The following is an 18,379-nucleotide window of genomic DNA, read 5'->3' as shown; positions in this document are numbered from 1 at the left end:
TTGATAGGTTAAGTAAGTGAGCAAAAAGTTGGCAAATGGAGTACAATGTGTGAAAACGTGAAGTTGTTAATTTCTGAATGGAGGTTACCAGGAAATTTCGAGGAGGTTACCAGGAAATTTCGAGGAGGTTACCAGGAAAGTGGATGAAGGGAAGGCGGTGGATGTTGTCTACCTGGATTTCAGCAAGGCCTTTGACAAGGTCCCTCATGGGAGGTTAGTTAGGAAGGTTCAGTCGCTAGGTATACATGGGGAGGTAGTAAATTGGATAAGACACTGGCTCAATGGAAGAAGCCAGAGAGTGGTTGTGGAGGATTGCTTCTCTGAGTGGAGGCCTGTGACTAGTGGTGTGCTGCAGGGATCGGTGTTGGGTCCATTGTTGTTTGTCATCTATATCAATGATCTGGATGATAATGTGGTAAATTGGATCAGCAAGTTTGCTGATGATACAAAGATTGGAGGTGTAGTGGACAGTGAGGAAGGTTTTCAAAGCTTGCAGAGGGATTTGGACCAACTAGAAAAATGGGCTGAAAAATGGCAAATGGAATTTAACGCAGACAAGTGTGAGATATTGCACTTTGGAAGGACAAACCAAAGAAGAACGTACAGGGTAAATGGTAGGACTCTGAAGAGTGCAGTTGAACAGAGGGATCTGGGAATACAGGTACAGAATTCCCTAAAAGTGACGTCACAGGTGGATAGGGTCGTAAAGAGTGCCTTTGGTACATTGGCCTTTATAAATCGGAGTATCGAGTATAAAAGTTGGAGTGTTATGGTAAGGTTATATAAGACATTGGTGAGGCCGAATTTGGAGTATTGTGTACAGTTTTGGTCACCTAGTTACAGGAAGGATGTAAATAAGGTTGAAAGAGTGCAGAGAAGGTTCACAAGGATGTTGCCGGGACTTGAGAAACTGAGTTACAGAGAGAGATTGAATAGGTTGGGACTTTATTCCCTGGAGCGTAGAAGATTGAGGGGAGATTTGATAGAGGTGTATAAGATTTTGATGGGTATAGATAGAGTGAATGCAAGCAGGCTTTTTCCGCTGAGGCTAGGGGAGAAAAAAACCAGAGGGCATGGGTTAAGGGTGAAAGAAGAAAAGTTTAAAGGGAATATTAGGGGGGGCTTCTTCACGCAGAGAGTGGTGGGAGTGTGGAATGAGCTGCCGGATAAAGTGGTAAATGGTAAGGACCTGGGGGTCCTTGTGCATGAGATGCAAAAGTCCAGTCTGCAGGTGCAACAGGTGATCAAGAAGGCAAATGGGATGTTGGCCTATATCGCAAGGGGGATAGAATATAAAAGCAGAGATGTCTTGCTGCATCTGTATAGGGCATTGGTGAGGCCGCAGCTGGAATACTTTGTGCAGTATTGGTCCCCTTATTTGTGGAAGGATATATTGGCTTTGGAGGGAGTGCAGAGAAGGTTCACCAGGTTGATACCAGAGATGAGGGGTGTTGATTATGAGGAGAGACTGAGCAGATTGGGTTTGTATTCGTTGGAATTTAGAAGGCTGAGGGGGGATCTTATAGAGACCTATAAGATAATGAAGGGGCTGGATAGGGTAGAGATGGAGAGATTCTTTCCACTTAGAAAGGAAACTAGAACTAGAGGGCACAGCCTCAAAATAAAGGGGGGTCAGTTTAGGACAGAGTTGAGGAGGAACTTCTTCTCTCAGAGGATGGTGAATCTCTGGAATTCTCTGCCCACTGAAGTGGTGGAGGCTACCTCGTTGAATATGTTTAAATCACGGATAGATGGATTCCTGATCGGTAAGGGAATTAGGGGTTATAGGGATCAGGCGGGTAAGTGGAACTGATCCACTTCAGATCAGCCATGATCTTATTGAATGGCGGGGCAGGCTCGAGGGGCTAGATGGCCTACTCCTGCTCCTATTTCTTATGTTCTTATGTTCTTATGAACATTGTCGGACAATACAGCAGGATATAGATAGGCTAGAAAATTGGGCGGAGAAATGGCAGACAGAATGTAATCCAGATAAATGCGAGGTGATGCATTTTGGAAGAACTAATGTAGGGGGGAGTTATACAATAAATGGCAGAGCCATCAAGAGTATAGAAACACAGAGGGACCTAGGTGTGCAAGTCCACAAATCCTTGAAGGTGGCAGCACAGGTAGAGAAGGTGGTGAAGAAGGCATATGGTATGCTTGCCTTTATAGGATGGGGTATAGAGTATAAAAGCTGGAGTCTGATGTTGCAGCTGTATAGAACGCTGGTTAGGCCACATTTGGAGTACTGCGTCCAGTTCTGGTCGCCGCACTACCAGAAGGACGTGAAGGCTTTAGAGAGAGTGCAGAGAAGATTTACCAGGATGTTGCCTAGTATGGAGGGTCTTAGCTATGAGGAGAGATTGCGTAAACTGGGCTTGTTCTCCCTGGAAAGACGGAGTATGAGGGGAGACCTAATAGAGGTGTACAAAATTATGAAGGGTATAGATAGGGTGAACAGTGGAAAGCTTTTTCCCAGGTCGGAGGTGACGATCACGAGGGGTCACGGGCTCAAGGTGAGAGGGGTGAGGTATAACTCAGATATCAGAGGGACATTTTTTACAGAGTGGTTAGGCCCTGGAATGCGCTGCCAAGTAGGGTGGTGGAGGCAGACATGCTGGCATCGTTTTAAGACTTACCTGGATAGTCACATGAGCAGTCTGGGATACAAACGAATGGTCTAGTTGGACCAATGAGCGGCACAGGCTTGGAGGGCCGAAGGGCCTGTTTCCTGTGCTGTACTGTTCTTTGTTCTTCTTTGAAAAGACCAGAATATTATTTAAATGGAGAAAGACTGCAGAAAGCTGCAACACAAAGGGACCTCTGGGTAGTTGTGCATGAAACACAGAAAGCTAGCACACAGGTGCAGCATGTAATCGGGAAGGTTAATGGAATGTTGGCCCTTACTTTAAAGGGTCCTTATTTCCTTTAATGATTTGATAGTGCGCTGAAAGCGCACCAAGTTCACACTTCCGGTTGGGTTTTTTATAACTGTTGGGATTGATGCGCTCCGCTGAAATGCCTGAAGGAAAAGTGATGGGACAACACTAGTTTCGATTACTTGCCCCAGTGAGAGACGAGGATTTACACTGAATTATTTGTACACTTTAGGGGCGATTTTCCCATCCCGACCCACAACTTCTCTGGGGGGTCGGAGTGGGAGATGCGCGTCGCTGGCCTTGTTCCGGGATTTGCGCATGCACTGGGAACGCATGCGCATCTCCCAAAGCCGGAGACCAGGCCACACTGGAAACTGGCAGGAAGACAGGTAAGTGATTTGAATCTTCTTTTAAGATGTTTTAAATGTATTTTAAATGTAATTATCGGGAACTTACCGGTCCCGATTGAATCTCCCACCCCACCAGGAATACTTCATTCCGGCAGGGCTTAGAGTAGCTCCCCACATTCGGGGAACTAGCGGGAGACCCTGCCGGAGTGAAAGGGGGGGAAATCAAGACCCCCCTAGGAAGTCAGGCGGTGGCAGGGTGGTGCCCGCTAGGCATGGGCACCCTGGCAGTGCCAGCCTGTGCCTCCTGGCACTGCCCAAGGGGCAAAGTGCCCATGCCCAGGGGGCAACTTGGCAGTGCCAAGGGGGCGGGGCCTATTGTGGGCAGGGCCTAGGCATGATCAGGGGTGGTGGGGGTCCTGCTGCCACTCTGCATGGCGATCGGTCTGGGATGGAGGGAGGGCAGCGATTGGGGCGGGCTGGGGGGGTCGTCTGCCGGGCGGGGGCCTGCCTCCCGGGAGGAGGGGGGTCTGACCCTGGAGGGTATCAGCGGGGGGGGGGGGGGGGAGGGTCTGCCGGGGTGAGGGGAGGTGAAATGAGTCCTACATTTACCGTGAAAAATATGCAACTTGGCTATTACAAGTGCTTTAGGAAAATGTAATCCTTAAGATGACATATGCAAGCCTCCTGTAAGCTGATGTGAACTATCCGCCTGATAGGTATTGCAGAATCCAGTGCAGATTGAAAATCTGGAGTCATGCTCTATCACCACTGGTACATCACATTTTTAGCTTGGTTTCTTAAAATCACTGAAGTTCTTTTGAGGCTTTGATGTAGGCGCAGAGATCATGATAGAAGAATCAGACTCCATGTAAAATATGCAATTAATATGTCCAAACACTCCCCACCCTCTCCCCTTCCCTTCTATCCTTCCATCCCTCCCTCCCTTACTTCCTTCTTTACAGAAAGACAACAGAACTGTTGTATTAAAGTTTAAAAAAGTATTGATTGTTGTGTTAAAGAGAAAAAATATATTTCATTGCAAGTATTTGGAAAAGATGAGGCAATCAAATTAAATGCCATACTGCAGCTGTTCAAGTTTAGTTAAATGTTAACACAGTATCTAAGTTTTGTATTTAAAACATTATTTTTGTTAATAAACATTTTCCATTAGCTTTACAAAAGTCTACAAATGCCTTATTGAAACATGGAAACACAGTAGTTAAAAATGAGATAACTATGAATGAAGTAAACAAGGCAGAAGAATACTAACGATAAACACATGATAGTTTAGATTTTCCATGGTCCATGTCCATTAAGACTCTCGCCAATTTTTACAGATGCACCATAGAAAACATCCTATCTGGATGAATCACAGCTTGGTATGGCTTCTGCTCTGACCAACACTGCAAGAAACTACAAAGGATTGTGAACGTAGCCCAATCCATCACGCAAATTAGCTTTCCATCCACTAACTCCATCTACACTTCCCTCTGCACCAGGAAAGCAGCCAGCATAATCAAGGATCCCACATGCCCCGGATATACTCTCCCACTTTCTTCCGTTGGGAAAAATATATAAAAGTCTGAAAACATGTACCAGCAGACTCAAGAACAGCTTCTTCCTTGTTGTTATCAGACTTTTGAATGGTCCTATCATATTCAGTTGATCTTTCTCTTCATCCTACCTGTACCTGCAACACTGTATTCTGCACCCTCTCCTTTCCTTTTCCCCTCTGTACTATTTGAACAGAACGGGCCCTATTTTACCATTTTGATTCTGAGTTCTGGGTGGACTTGAAACTGGGAGTGTTTCAGATCCAACTTTTAGACCCGTTTTGAGACGCCCCCATACACACTCTGCCTGAAAAAATATCAGCGATTCCGAATCGTGCTGCAGAAGCCGATGGGTGGGGCTTAGTGCACCCGAAACCCTGCAGCTCCGATCGTCGCCTCCAATTGCGCATGCATAATAAAATGATAGAATGCTACTCCCCTGCCACATTCCTCTCGGCCGGATAATGCCTCCCCCTGGCCCCCACAGACATTGCCCTACCCCCCCACAACATTACTGACTCCCTTATCCCCCCCAACCTCCCCCCCCTCCCCGCTATCCAGACCAATTGCAGGCCCCTCTACCCCCTTCCCCCCCACCGATCTCAGGCAGAGTGATCCACCCTCCCCCCTTCACCTCCATTGATCTCAGGCAGACAGGCAGAAGACCCCCCTTCCCCCCCACTGATCTCAGGCAGAGTGGCAGTGGACCCCCCCTTCCCCCCCACCACCGATCTCAAGCAAAGTGGCAGCGGAATCGCCCCCCTCCTCCCCGGATGGGCGAATGCGGTAGTAAAGAGGGAAGTGCTGGTAAAGTTGGGCATGCAGCCTATTAAGTCAATTTAAATGCCCGTTTCGGGCGCTGTCTCGATCACGGCCATTTTCGGCCCTTGGTAAAGGGGGAAATGGCACAGAGGCAGGTGTGGATCGCGCTACTCGCCTCATGCCCAACTTTACCAAGTTTTTGCGTCTGAAAACGGGTGCAACGTGATGGTAAAATTGGGCCCAATGTTTTGCCTGTATAGCATGCAAGAAACAATATTTTTCACTGTATCCCAGTACATGTGACAATAATAAATCAAATCAAATCAAAATCTGATCTCTCCTTTGCTCAACCTCATGCAATAATGTATCCAAATCATGGTCCAAGAAATTCTGACTCCTCTTCTTCCCAATTATATTTTCAGTTTCCATATTCTAAATTAAAACATACAAACACTTTTAAGCATGCCACACATAAAGTTATATACTAAAATAATGCAGATTTAAATGCAGTTTCACAGATTAAAAACAAGTAACAAAATCTATGTTGATTTATACAAATTAAATAATACCCATCTTCAATCATAAAAATAAGTGAGCCAATAACAATAGGCTTAACTACTTAAAAGAAGTAGCAAAATAAAAAACAATAAAAAAACTTTCAACATAACTTTATAATAATTGGAAATGCTTTTGATCTCTCTGTCTTCACTTTAAAACTGCTGTTTCCAAGCTGGAGCTCAATGGGCATTCCCAGTCTGGCCCCCTCATAAAAGGTCTGGCTCGAGTCCTCCTGTGCCGTGCTGGGGCCTATGGAGATTGTCTTGACACAGGCCGAAGGCTGCTGCTCCCATCGGGAGTTAGACTGCGATTTTTCAATGCCGGTAAGTGTGGCGCGCAAAAGACTCTCCCATTTTTGCCAGCCCATGACTTTCAGCCGCTAGGCGGAAGCTATAGGCCATTATCTTTGTTTCTCTTCTCATGGATGCTGCCAGGCCTACTAAGTGTTTCCACTATTTTCTGCTCTTATTTCCATGTACTGACACAAAGACGCAACATTTAGTAATGATGGTCAAAGAAGAAAAAATACAAGGTTTTAATAAAAATTATTCCTTATCTCATATGTCATGAACAGGAAGTTGAATTCATCATTGTGAATGTATCATGATGTGGTCAAACCTGCAATCAGTCTTTACTAGAGGACACATTCACAGTGACCTTATGGAATGTAATGTGGGGTCAATATGGGACATGGTTCAATTATAAAATACCCATTAGGAATCTCACATCTTCTCAATTCATAATTGAATAAAAGTACAAGCCCCATTGCATTTTGATGGAACAAGGTTTATGAATATCAACTTCATGCATCTTTTTCTCCTCTGAACCTTTTGTCAAATTTCTCCCAATTCTCTCTTTCAGGTTGAAGATAGGGGGCCCGATTTTACCATCAAGTTGCGCCTGTTTGTTTGGGGGGGTCCACTGCCACTCTGCCTGAGATTAGTGGGGGTGAAAGGGGGTCCGCTACCACTCTGCTTGATATCAGTGGGAGTGAACGAGGGTCCGCTGCCACTCTGCCTGTGATCAGTGGGGGGGGGGGGGGGGGAGAGGGGGTCCACTGCCACTCTGCCTGTGATTAGTGGCGGGGAAGGGGGGTCCACTGCCACTCTGCCTGTGATCAGTGGGGGGGGGGGGGAGAAGGGGGGTCCACTGCCACTCTGCCTGTGATCAGTGGCAGGGAAGGGGGGCCCGCTGCCACTCTGCCCGTGATCAGTGGCAGGGAACAAAGAACAAAGAACAATACAGCACAGGAACAGGCCCTTCGGCCCTCCAAGCCCGTGCCGCTCCCTGGTCCAAACTAGACCATTCTTTTGTATCCCTCCATTCCCACTCCGTTCATATGGCTGTCTAGATAAGTCTTAAAAGTTCCCAGTGTGTCCGCCTCCACCACCTTGCCTGGCAGCGCATTCCAGGCCCCCACCACCCTCTGTGTAAAATATGTCCGTCTGATATCTGTGTTAAACCTCCCCCCCTTCACCTTGAACCTATGACCCCTCGTGAACGTCACCACTGACCTGGGGAAAAGCTTCCCACCGTTCACCCTATCTATGCCTTTCATAATTTTATACACCTCTATTAGATCTCCCCTCATCCTCCGTCTTTCCAGGGAGAACAACCCCAGTTTACCCAATCTCTCCTCATAACTAAGCCCCTCCATACCAGGTAACATCCTGGTAAACCTCCTCTGTACTCTCTCCAAAGCCTCCACGTCCTTCTGGTAGTGTGGCGACCAGAACTGGACGCAGTATTCCAGATGCGGCCGAACCAACATTCTATACATCTGCAACATCAGACCCCAACTTTTATACTCTATGCCCCGTCCTATAAAGGCAAGCATGCCATATGCCTTCTTCACCACCTTCTCCACCTGTGACGTCACCTTCAAGGATCTGTGGACTTGCACACCCAGGTCCCTCTGCGTATCTACACCCTTTATGGTTCTGCCATTTATCATATAGCTCCTCCCTACATTATTTCTACCAAAATGCATCACTTCGCACTTATCAGGATTGAACTCCATCTGCCATTTCTTTGCCCAAATTTCCAGCCTATCTATATCCTTCTGTAACTTCTGACAATGCTCCTCACTATCTGCAAGTCCTGCCAATTTTGTGTCGTCCGCAAACTTACTGATCACCCCAGTTACATCTTCTTCCAGATCATTTATATAAATCACAAACAGCAGAGGTCCCAATACAGAGCCCTGCGGAACACCACTAGTCACAGGCATCCAGCCGGAAAAAGACCCTTCCACTACCACCCTCTGTCTTCTGTGACCAAGCCAGTTCTCCACCCATCTAGCCACCTCCCCCTTTATCCCATGAGATCCAACCTTTTGCACCAGCCTACCATGAGGGACTTTGTCAAACGCTTTACTAAAGTCCATATAGACGACATCCACGGCCCTTCCCTCGTCAACCATTCTGGTCACTTCTTCAAAAAACTCCACCAGGTTAGTGAGGCATGACCTCCCTCTCACAAAACCATGCTGACTATCGTTAATGAGTTTATTCCTTTCTAAATGCGCATACATCCTATCTCTAAGAATCTTCTCCAACAACTTCCCGACCACGGACGTCAAGCTCACTGGCCTATAATTTCCCGGGTTATCCTTCCTACCCTTCTTAAATAACGGGACCACATTAGCTATCCTCCAATCCTCTGGGACCTCACTTGCATCCAGTGACGAGACAAAGATTTGCGTCAGAGGTCCAACGATTTCATCTCTCGTCTCCCTGAGCAGCCTTGGATAGATTCCATCAGGCCCTGGGGATTTGTCAGTCTTTAAATTCTCTAACAAACCTAACACTTCCTCCTTTGTAATGGAGATTTTCTCCAACGGTTCAACACTCCCCTCCAAGACACTCCCAGTCAACACATCCCTCTCCTTTGTGAATACCGACGCAAAGTATTCATTTCGGATCTCCCCTATTTCTTTGGGCTCCAAGCATAATTCCCCAGTTTTGTCCCTGAGAGGTACGATTTTTTCCCTGACAACCTTTTTGTTCCTAACGTATGAATAAAATGCCGTGGGATTCTCCCTAATCCTGTCTGCCAAGAACATTTCGTGACCCCTTTTTGCTCTTCTAATTCCCCGTTTGAGTTCTTTCCTACTTTTGGGGGGTCCGCTGCCACTCTGCCCATGATCAGTGGGGGGGGAGAAGGGGGGGTCCGCTGCCACTCTGCCTGTGATCAGTGGGGGGGGGGGAAGGGGGGTCCACTGCCACTCTGCCTGTGATTAGTGGGGGGGAGGGGCCCATGATCAGTCTGGGTGGTGGGGGTGTGGGGGGAATAAGGAGCTCAGTAATTTTGTGGTGTGGGACAATGTCTGTGGGCGCCAGGGGAAGGCATTATCTGACCCAGGAGGGATGTGGCAGGGGAGCAGCATTCTATCATTTTTTCTCTGCGCTTGCGCAGTTGGAGGCGCCGATTGGAGCTGTAGGATTTCAGGCGCGTTTAGCCCCGCCCTCAGGCTTGTGCATCGCGATTCGGAATCACTACTATTTTTGCAGGCCGAGTGCGTATGGGGGCGCCTCAGAACAAGCCTAAAGCCGGATCTGAAACACTCCCAATTTCAAGTGCGCCCAGCACTTAGAATCAAAATGGTAAAATAGGGCCCAGAAATTCAATTGATCTTGAACTCCAGTCTGCTGCAGTAGTTATCTTCTTCTGCTGTTAAGTTCAACAATGTAAGTTGACTGATTTCAACAATATTTTTGATGAACTAAGAAGGCAAATTTAGAAAGTAAAGCATGGCTTTAGTGTACACAAAATACAGCAACAGCTGAAGTTTTATCTTTCCCATCAAAGGATTTCTGTAGGTAGTCTTCAAACCTCTTTGGAGTTTCAAATACGGAAAGATAATGATGGAAGTGATATGTAGATACAAGCGACTTAAATAACCTGTGAAGAAAATATTCAACCATTTGAATGTGATTCACAGGTCTTGAAATAAGTTGCATTTATACTCCAATTTTAAAATTTACACATCTAATTGCATTTATTGCCTAAATTGAAATTGCGTATTGAAAATGAAAACCTGCCAAAATTAATTTATTGCCTTAAGTTCTTACGACATATTAGCTGAAATGATTGCAGCAAACCACAGTTAAAATGAATGATTATGGCGCCCCTTAGAGGTCTCCCAGTGTAACTCTCACAGTGCACAGAATGGTCCAATCTTCTTTCAGAGATTTAATGGCAAAGTGCTGTAAATATCCACAATCCTGCATGTCCCCAACACTTCTTTGGTCATTCAACTGAAATCCTTATCTACCATTTTGGACCCATATGCCACATCAGGTAGATGTAAAATAGCCATGGGCATAATGAATTAAAAGCTAGCAGGCTCTCTGCTGATCTGGCTGACATTTACCCCTCAATCAATACCAATGAAATAGGTTATCTGGTCAATTATCACATGCACCTTCCTGTTGGCAAATTGGCTGCCATATTTACCTACATGACAATAGTCACTAACTTCAAAACTATTAAAAAGGATGAAAAAGCACTTTGGGGCATCCTGAGAAAGTGCAAAGTGTAATATGTTGTGCAATCCAATTTTAGCTTCACTTATGCATGTAAACAGAACACAACACTGCTGCTGACTTGTGCCAAAATTAGGAGAGCTGTCGCGCAGACTAGTTAAGCAAAACAGCCTGACATAGTCATATTGACAGAATCACACCTTACAGATAATGTCCCAGACACCACCATCACCGTCCCTGGGTATGTCCTGTTTCACCAACAAGTGGTATACAGTGGTATATAGTGATGGCACGGTGTTATACGGTCGGGAGCGAGTTGCCCTATGATCCTTAACATCGACTCTGAACCTCATGAAGTCTCATGGCACCAGATCAAACATGGGGCAAGGAATCTCCTGCTGATTACCACGTACTGCCCCGCCCCCCCTCAGTTGATGGATTAGTACTCCTCCAGATTGACGGGCGGCACGGTAGCACAGTGGTTAGCACTGCTGCTTCACAGCTCCAGGGTCCCGGGTTCGATTCCCGGCTCGGGTCACTGTCTGTGTGGAGTTTGCACATTCTCCTCGTGTCTGCGTGGGTTTCCTCCGGGTGCTCCGGTTTCCTCCCACAGTCCAAAGATGTGCGGGTTAGGTTGATTGGCCAGGTTAAAAAAAAAATTGCCCCTTAGAGTCCTGGGATGTGTAGGCTAGAGGGATTAGCGGGTAAAATATGTGGGGGTAGGGCCTGGGTGGGATTGTGGTCGGTGCAGACTCGATGGGCCGAATGGCCTCCTTCTGCACTCTAGGGTTTCTATGATTTCTATGAACACCACTTGGAGGAAGCATTGAGTGTGGCAAGGGTGCCGAATGTACTCTGGCTGGGGGATTTCAATGTCCATCACCAAGAGTGGCTCAGTAGCACCACCACAGACCGAGCTAGCCGAATGCTAAAGGAGATGGCTACTAGACTGGGACTGCAGTAGGTTTGAGGGGTCCAACAAGAGGGAGAAACATACTTAACCTCTTCTAACCTCTTCCTCACCAAACTGCCTGCATCTGTCCATGACAATATTGGTAGGAGTGACCATCGCATAGTCCTTGTGGAGACAAAGTTACATCTTCACTTTGAGGATACCCTCCATCATGTTCTGTGGCATGATCACCATGCTAAGTGAAATAGATTTCAACTCAAGAAGGGACATCCATGAGGTGCAGTGGGCTATCAGCAGCAGCAGAATTGCATTCAACCACATTCTGTAACCTCATGGCCCAGCATATCCCCCCACTTTACTATTACCACCAAGCCAGAAGATCAACCATGGTTCAATGAAGAGTGTAGGAGGTCATTCCAGAAGAAGCACCAGGCATACCTGAAAATGTGGTGTCAACCTGATGAAACTATAATGCAGGACTACTTGCATGCCAAACAGTGTAAGCAACAAGCAATAGACAGAGCTAAGCAATCCACCAAGCAATGAATCAGAACGAAGGTTCTGCAATACTGCCGCATTCAGTCATGAACGGTGGACAATTAAGCAACTCACTGGAGAAGGCTCCACAAATACTCCTTACCTCAACATCAGTGCACCAGTGCTGGAGCATTTGCAACAATCTTCAGTCTATTTCCAAGGATTGGCCTCCCCCTGAACTCCTCAGCATTATAGATGCCAGTCCTCAGCCAATTCATCTGACACCATGTGATATTAAGAAATATCTGAAAGTGCTGGATACTGCAAAGGTGATGGGCCTGACGATATTCCAGCAATAGTACTGAAGACTTGTGCTCCATAGCTTGCCGTACCCCTAGCCAAGCTGTTCCAGTACAATCACAGCACTGGCATCGAACTGACAATGTGGAAAATTGCCCAGGTATGTCCTGTACACAAAAAGCAGAATAAATCCAACCCAGAAGTTACCACCCATCAGTCTACTCTCGATCATCAGTAACGTGGTGGAAGGGGTAATTAACAGTGCTATCAAGCGGCACTTGTTTAGTAATATGCTGCTCACTGATGCTCAGTTTGGGTTCCACCAGAGTCATTCAGCTCATGACCTCACTGCAGCCTTGGTTCAAACATGGACAAAAGAACTGAACTCAAGAGGTGAGGTAAAAGTGGCCAGCATTGGGCCTTCCATGGGATTAAGGATCCCAGGGGCAGAAATCTGCCCCCCCCAAGCAGAGGCTGGAAGCTCTCCTTTTCCATCAATGCCATTTGGTGCAGAATGCTGGTTAGATTTCACTCATACCTCAGGGTGGGCACATAATATTCAGGAGACAGACTGCTCTGCTCTTAGCTCTTTTGAAGACTCATGATCATCTGACTACTGATGTTAGATACTTCATTAACACCATCATGGGCTCACCAATTAACCTTTTATTCTGCAATTAGCAGAGGCATTAACTGCTCATTTAAGGGTCTCAATTAATGTGTGGTTGGGACGTGAATGAGTCTTCCTGCCCTGGACTTAATCGGACAGAGTCGGGAAAGCAGTGGGGTATCCACCCACAACTGCCCACCTGATTAAATGTCCCTGACTTCAAAATTGCTGCCAAGGATATTACCTCCACCCATCCACTGAAAACTTGTTTGGGACAGTTTTACTACCATTAACTAACTAGGCATTATGGTGAAGTCTCTTATTTTGATTTGATTTGATTTATTGTCACATGTATTAGGATACAGTGAAAAATATTGTTTCTTGCACTCTATACAGATAAAGCATACCGTTCATAGAGAACATACGGGAGAAGAAAACGAGAGGGTACAGAATATAGTGTTAAAATCATAGCTAGGGCGTAGAGAAAATCAGCTTAGTGTATGATAGAACATAGAACATAGAACAGTACAGGCCCTTCGGCCCACAATGTTGTGCCGAGCTTTATCTGAAACCAAGATCAAGCTATCCCACTCCCTATCATCCAGGTGTGCTCCATGTGCCTATCGAATAACCGCTTAAATGTTCCTAAAGTGTCTGACTCCACTATCACTGCAGGCAGTCCATTCCACACCCCAACCACTCTCTGCGTAAAGAACCTACCTCTGATATCCTTCCTGTATCTCCCACCACGAACCCTATAGTTATGCCCCCTTGTAATAGCTCCATCCACCCGAGGAAATAGTCTTTGAATGTTCACTCTATCTATCCCCTTCATCATTTTATAAACCTCTATTAAGTCTCCCCTCAGCCTCCTCCGCTCCAGACAGAGCAGCCCAAGCTCCCTCAACCTTTCCTCATAAGACCTACCCTCCAAACCAGGCAGCATCCTGGTAAATCTCCTCTGCACTCTTTCCAGCACTTCCACATCCTTCTTATAGTGAGGTGACCAGAACTGCACACAATATTCCAAATGTGGTCTCACCAAGGTCCTGTACAGTTGCAGCATAACCCCACGGCTCTTAAACTCCAACCCCCTGTTAATAAAAGCTAACACACTATAGGCCTTCTTCACAGCTCTATCCACTTGAGTGGCAACCTTTAGAGATCTGTGGATATGGACCCCAAGATCTCTCTGTTCCTCCACAGTCTTCAGAACCCTACCTTTGACCCTGTAATCTACATTTAAATTAGTCCTACCAAAATGAATCACCTCACATTTATCAGGGTTAAACTCCATTTGCCATTTTGCAGCCCAGCTTTGCATCCTATCTATGTCTCTTTGCAGCCTACAACAGCCCTCCACCTCATCCACTACTCCACCAATCTTGGTGTCATCAGCAAATTTACTGATCCACCCTTCAGCCCCCTCCTCTAAGTCATTAATAAAAATCACAAAGAGCAGAGGACCAAGCACTGATCCCTGCGGCACTCCGCTAGCAACCTGCCTCCAATCCGAAAATTTTCCATCCACCACCACCCTCTGTCTTCGATCAGACAGCCAGTTACCTATCCAATCGGCCAACTTTCCCTCTATCCCACACCTCCTCACTTTCATCATAAGCCGACCATGGGGGACCTTATCAAACGCCTTACTAAAATCCATGTATATGACATCAATTGCCCTACCTTCATCAACACACTTAGTTACCTCCTCAAAAAATTCTATCAAATTTGTGAGGCACGACTTGCCCTTCCCGAATCCGTGCTGACTATCCCGGATTAATCCGCATCTTTCTAAATGGTCGTAAATCCCATCTCTAAGGACCTTTTCCATCAATTTACCAACCACCGAAGTAAGACTAACCGGTCTATAATTACCAGGGTCATTTCTATTCCCTTTCTTAAACAAAGGAACAACATTCGCCATTCTCCAGTCCTCTGACACCATCCCCGTGGACAGCGAGGACCCAAAGATCAAAGCCAAAGGCTCTGCAATCTCATCCCTTGCCTCCCAAAGAATCCTAGGATACATTTCATCAGGCCCAGGGGACTTATCGACCTTCAGTTTATTCAAAACTGCCAGGACATCCTCCCTCCGAACATCTATTTCCGCCAGCCTATTAGCCTGTAACACCTTCTCTTCCTCAAAAACATGGCCCCTCTCCTTGGTGAACACTGAAGAAAAGTATTCATTCATCACCTCGCCTATCTCTACTGACTCCATACACAAGTTCCCACTACTGTCCTTGACCGGCCCTAACCTCACCCTGGTCATTCTTTTATTCCTCACATAAGAGTAAAAAGCCTTGGGGTTTTCCTTGATCCAACCCGCCAAGGACTTCTCGTGCCCCCTCCTAGCTCTCCTAAGCCCCTTTTTCAGCTCATTCCTTGCTAACTTGTAACCCTCAATCGAGCATCTGAACCTTGTTTCCTCATCCCTACATAAGCTTCCTTCTTCCTTTTCACAAGACATTCCACCTCTTTCGTGAACCATGGTTCCCTCACTCGGCCATTTCCTCCCTGCCTGACAGGGACATACCTATCAAGGACACCCAGTACTTGTTCCTTGAAAAAGTTCCACTTTTCATTAGTTCCTTTCTCTGACAGTTTCTGTTCCCAACTTATGCCCCCTAATTCTTGCCTAATCGCATCATAATTACCTCTCCCCCAATTGTAAACCTTGCCCTGCCATACGGCCCTATCCCTCTCCATTGCAATAACAGTTAAAAAGTCTGATGGCAGCAGAGAAGAAGCTGTTCTTGAGTCTGTTGGTACGTGATCTCAGATTTATGTATCTTTTTCCCAATGGAAGAAGGTGGAAGAGAGAATGTCCGGGGTATGTGGGATCCTTGATTATGCCGGCTGCCTTTGAGGCAGCAGGAAGTGTTTTCAGAGTCAATGGATGGGAGGCTGGTTTGTATGATGGATTGGGCTACATTCACGTACTTTTGTAGTTTCTTGCAGTCTTGGCCAGAGCAGGAGCCAAACCAAACTATGATACATCTGGAAATTTCTCCCCAAGGAGGAGCATGCTGGAATTAATCTGCCTGAACCCACTGGATGATTCTGTAAAGCAGTCCTTTAATTTCTCAAGCTTTGATTATTTTAAAGTGAGTAATGCATTGGGTGGAATTTAACAGGCACCACCCCTCACCAGCAGGATCTTCCAAGCCCACTCGAAAACAATGGACAACGGCTCGCCTCATTTTCCGGCCCCACCCCACACCACAGTGGGGCTGGAAAATTCTGCCCAATATCTGTCAGACCAGTAAATGTTGGACACTAAGGATATCTCCTGATCATAATGGATAGCGGGGGCGGGGGGTGGTGGCACTCGTGAGAGAAATTGGTGATACTGTCAAGAATAACTTGTGTACACCAAAAAGGTATAATTCATTCACACAGATATTTGATTACAGCAGCCTCAATTTAAGGAATTGGAAACAGTGGGTGAGACACTAAATTTACCTGTCCACTTCTTTTCCACAACTCAGGTGAGGCCATGAGCATATCCCGCATAGAGCTGGACTCCACCTTAGAGCAGGCACACTCTTTGCACATTCCAGAAGGCGGAGTAACATTGTGAAGAAACCGTGGCTAGGGTTTTATTGGCAGGATAAGTCCCAGTGTTGAGAAAGCACTGAGATCGCAATGGCAATCCACCCCGTGGTGACCTTTTCATTGGCCATCGCTGGGCCTGTGATCCAATGAAGGACGACCAGAGATACAACAGCTCGGCAGCCTTCACAGCACAACTGAGAAGGATGGTCGGTGCTGAGGCTGCTGGAGGAATCAGTATTTCTGCTTCACTTTCCTGGTAACCAGATAGTAACCCCTCCAGCGGCAGAGCTGGGACCACAGGAGCAACCACAGTGGAGCCGCCCATTACCACTAGAGTCCCCTCCTTGGATGTGAAGCCTCTGGCTGTGATGGCTCCCCCAACCCCACTCCCCCTCAGCCTGGGAAGGCAGTGAGGGGCTATCACCATGCGTTTTTGAATGGAGGGCTGTGACAACTGGCGTTCCTCAGGGATCAGGGACCTTTGCTGGGACCTTTGCTGTTCGTAATATATATATAAATGATTTGGAGGAAAATGTAACTGGTTTGATTAGTAAGTTTGCGGACGACACAAAGATTGGTGGATTTGCAGATAGCGATAAGGACTATCAGAGGATACAGCAGGACATGGATCGGTTGGAGACTTGGGCGGAGAGATGGCAGATGGACAAATGTGAGGTATCGCATTTTGGAAGGTCTAATACAGATAGGAATATACAGTAAATGGCAGAACCCTTAAGAGTATTGATAGGAAGAGGGATCTGGGTGTACAGGTACATGGGTCACTGAAAGTGGCAACGCAGGTGGAGAAGGTAGTCAAGAAGGCATACGGCATGCTTGCCTTCATTGGCCGGGGCATTGAGTTTAAAAATTGGCAAGTCATGTTGCAGCTTTATAGAACCTTAGTTAGGCCACACTTGGAATATAGCGTTCAATTCTGGTTGCCACACTACCAAAAGGATGTGGAGGCTTTGGAGAGGGTACAGAAAAGATTTACCAGGATGTTGCCTGGTATGGAAGGTTGCCTGGTATGAGGAGAGATTGGAGAAACTTGGTTTGTTCTCACTGGAATGATGGAGATTGAGGGGCGACCTGATAGAAGTCTACAAGATTATGAGGGGCATGGACAGAGTGGATAGTCAGAAACATTTTCCCAGGGTGGAAGAGTCAATTACTAGGGGGCATAGGTTTAAGATGCGAGGGGAAAGGTTTAAAAGAGATATACAAAGCAAGTTTTTTACACAGAGGATGGTGGGTGCCTGGAACTCGCTGCCGGAGGAGGTAGTGGAAGCAGATACGATAGTGACATTTGAGGGGCGTCTTGACAAATACATGAATAGGATGGGAATGGAGGGATGCGGTCCCCGGAAGGGTAGGGGGTTTTAGTTCAGTCGGGCAGCATGGTCGGTGGAGGACTGGAGGGCCGAAGGGCCTGTCCCTGTGCTGTAATTTTCTTTGTTCTTTGTTCAACCCGTGACTTTTTCATGGGCATGGCTCACTCTACTGCCAGCACAATGCAACCCTGTGCAATTACCCTGGCCAATCCACCAAACCTGCACAACTTTGGACTGTGGGAGGAAACCCACGCTGACACGGGGAGAATGTGCAAATTCCACACAGGCACTCGGCCAAGGCCAGAATCAAATCTGGGTTCCTGGTGCTGTGAGGCAGCAGTGCTAACTACTGTGCCACCATGCCACCCTCAATCACTCACCCTCTGACAATTCTGACTCACCCTAACCTCCTTATATTGCATCTCACCCATGCACACCTTCCAATTAGGCCAGCTACATACGCCTCTCACTGCCACCAGGTGTCCCCAGCTATTCAGTTATGGAAGGCACACCACCTTCCATATACTGACTCACAGTCGTTGAAATTGTGCCCCCTCTCTTACAGGAGAGATAGATGAAGGGTGGGAGACCACCA

Source organism: Mustelus asterias, chromosome 5 (genome assembly GCF_964213995.1).
Source record: "Mustelus asterias chromosome 5, sMusAst1.hap1.1, whole genome shotgun sequence".
NCBI lineage: Eukaryota > Metazoa > Chordata > Chondrichthyes > Carcharhiniformes > Triakidae > Mustelus > Mustelus asterias.
This window is presented reverse-complemented; position numbering follows the sequence as displayed.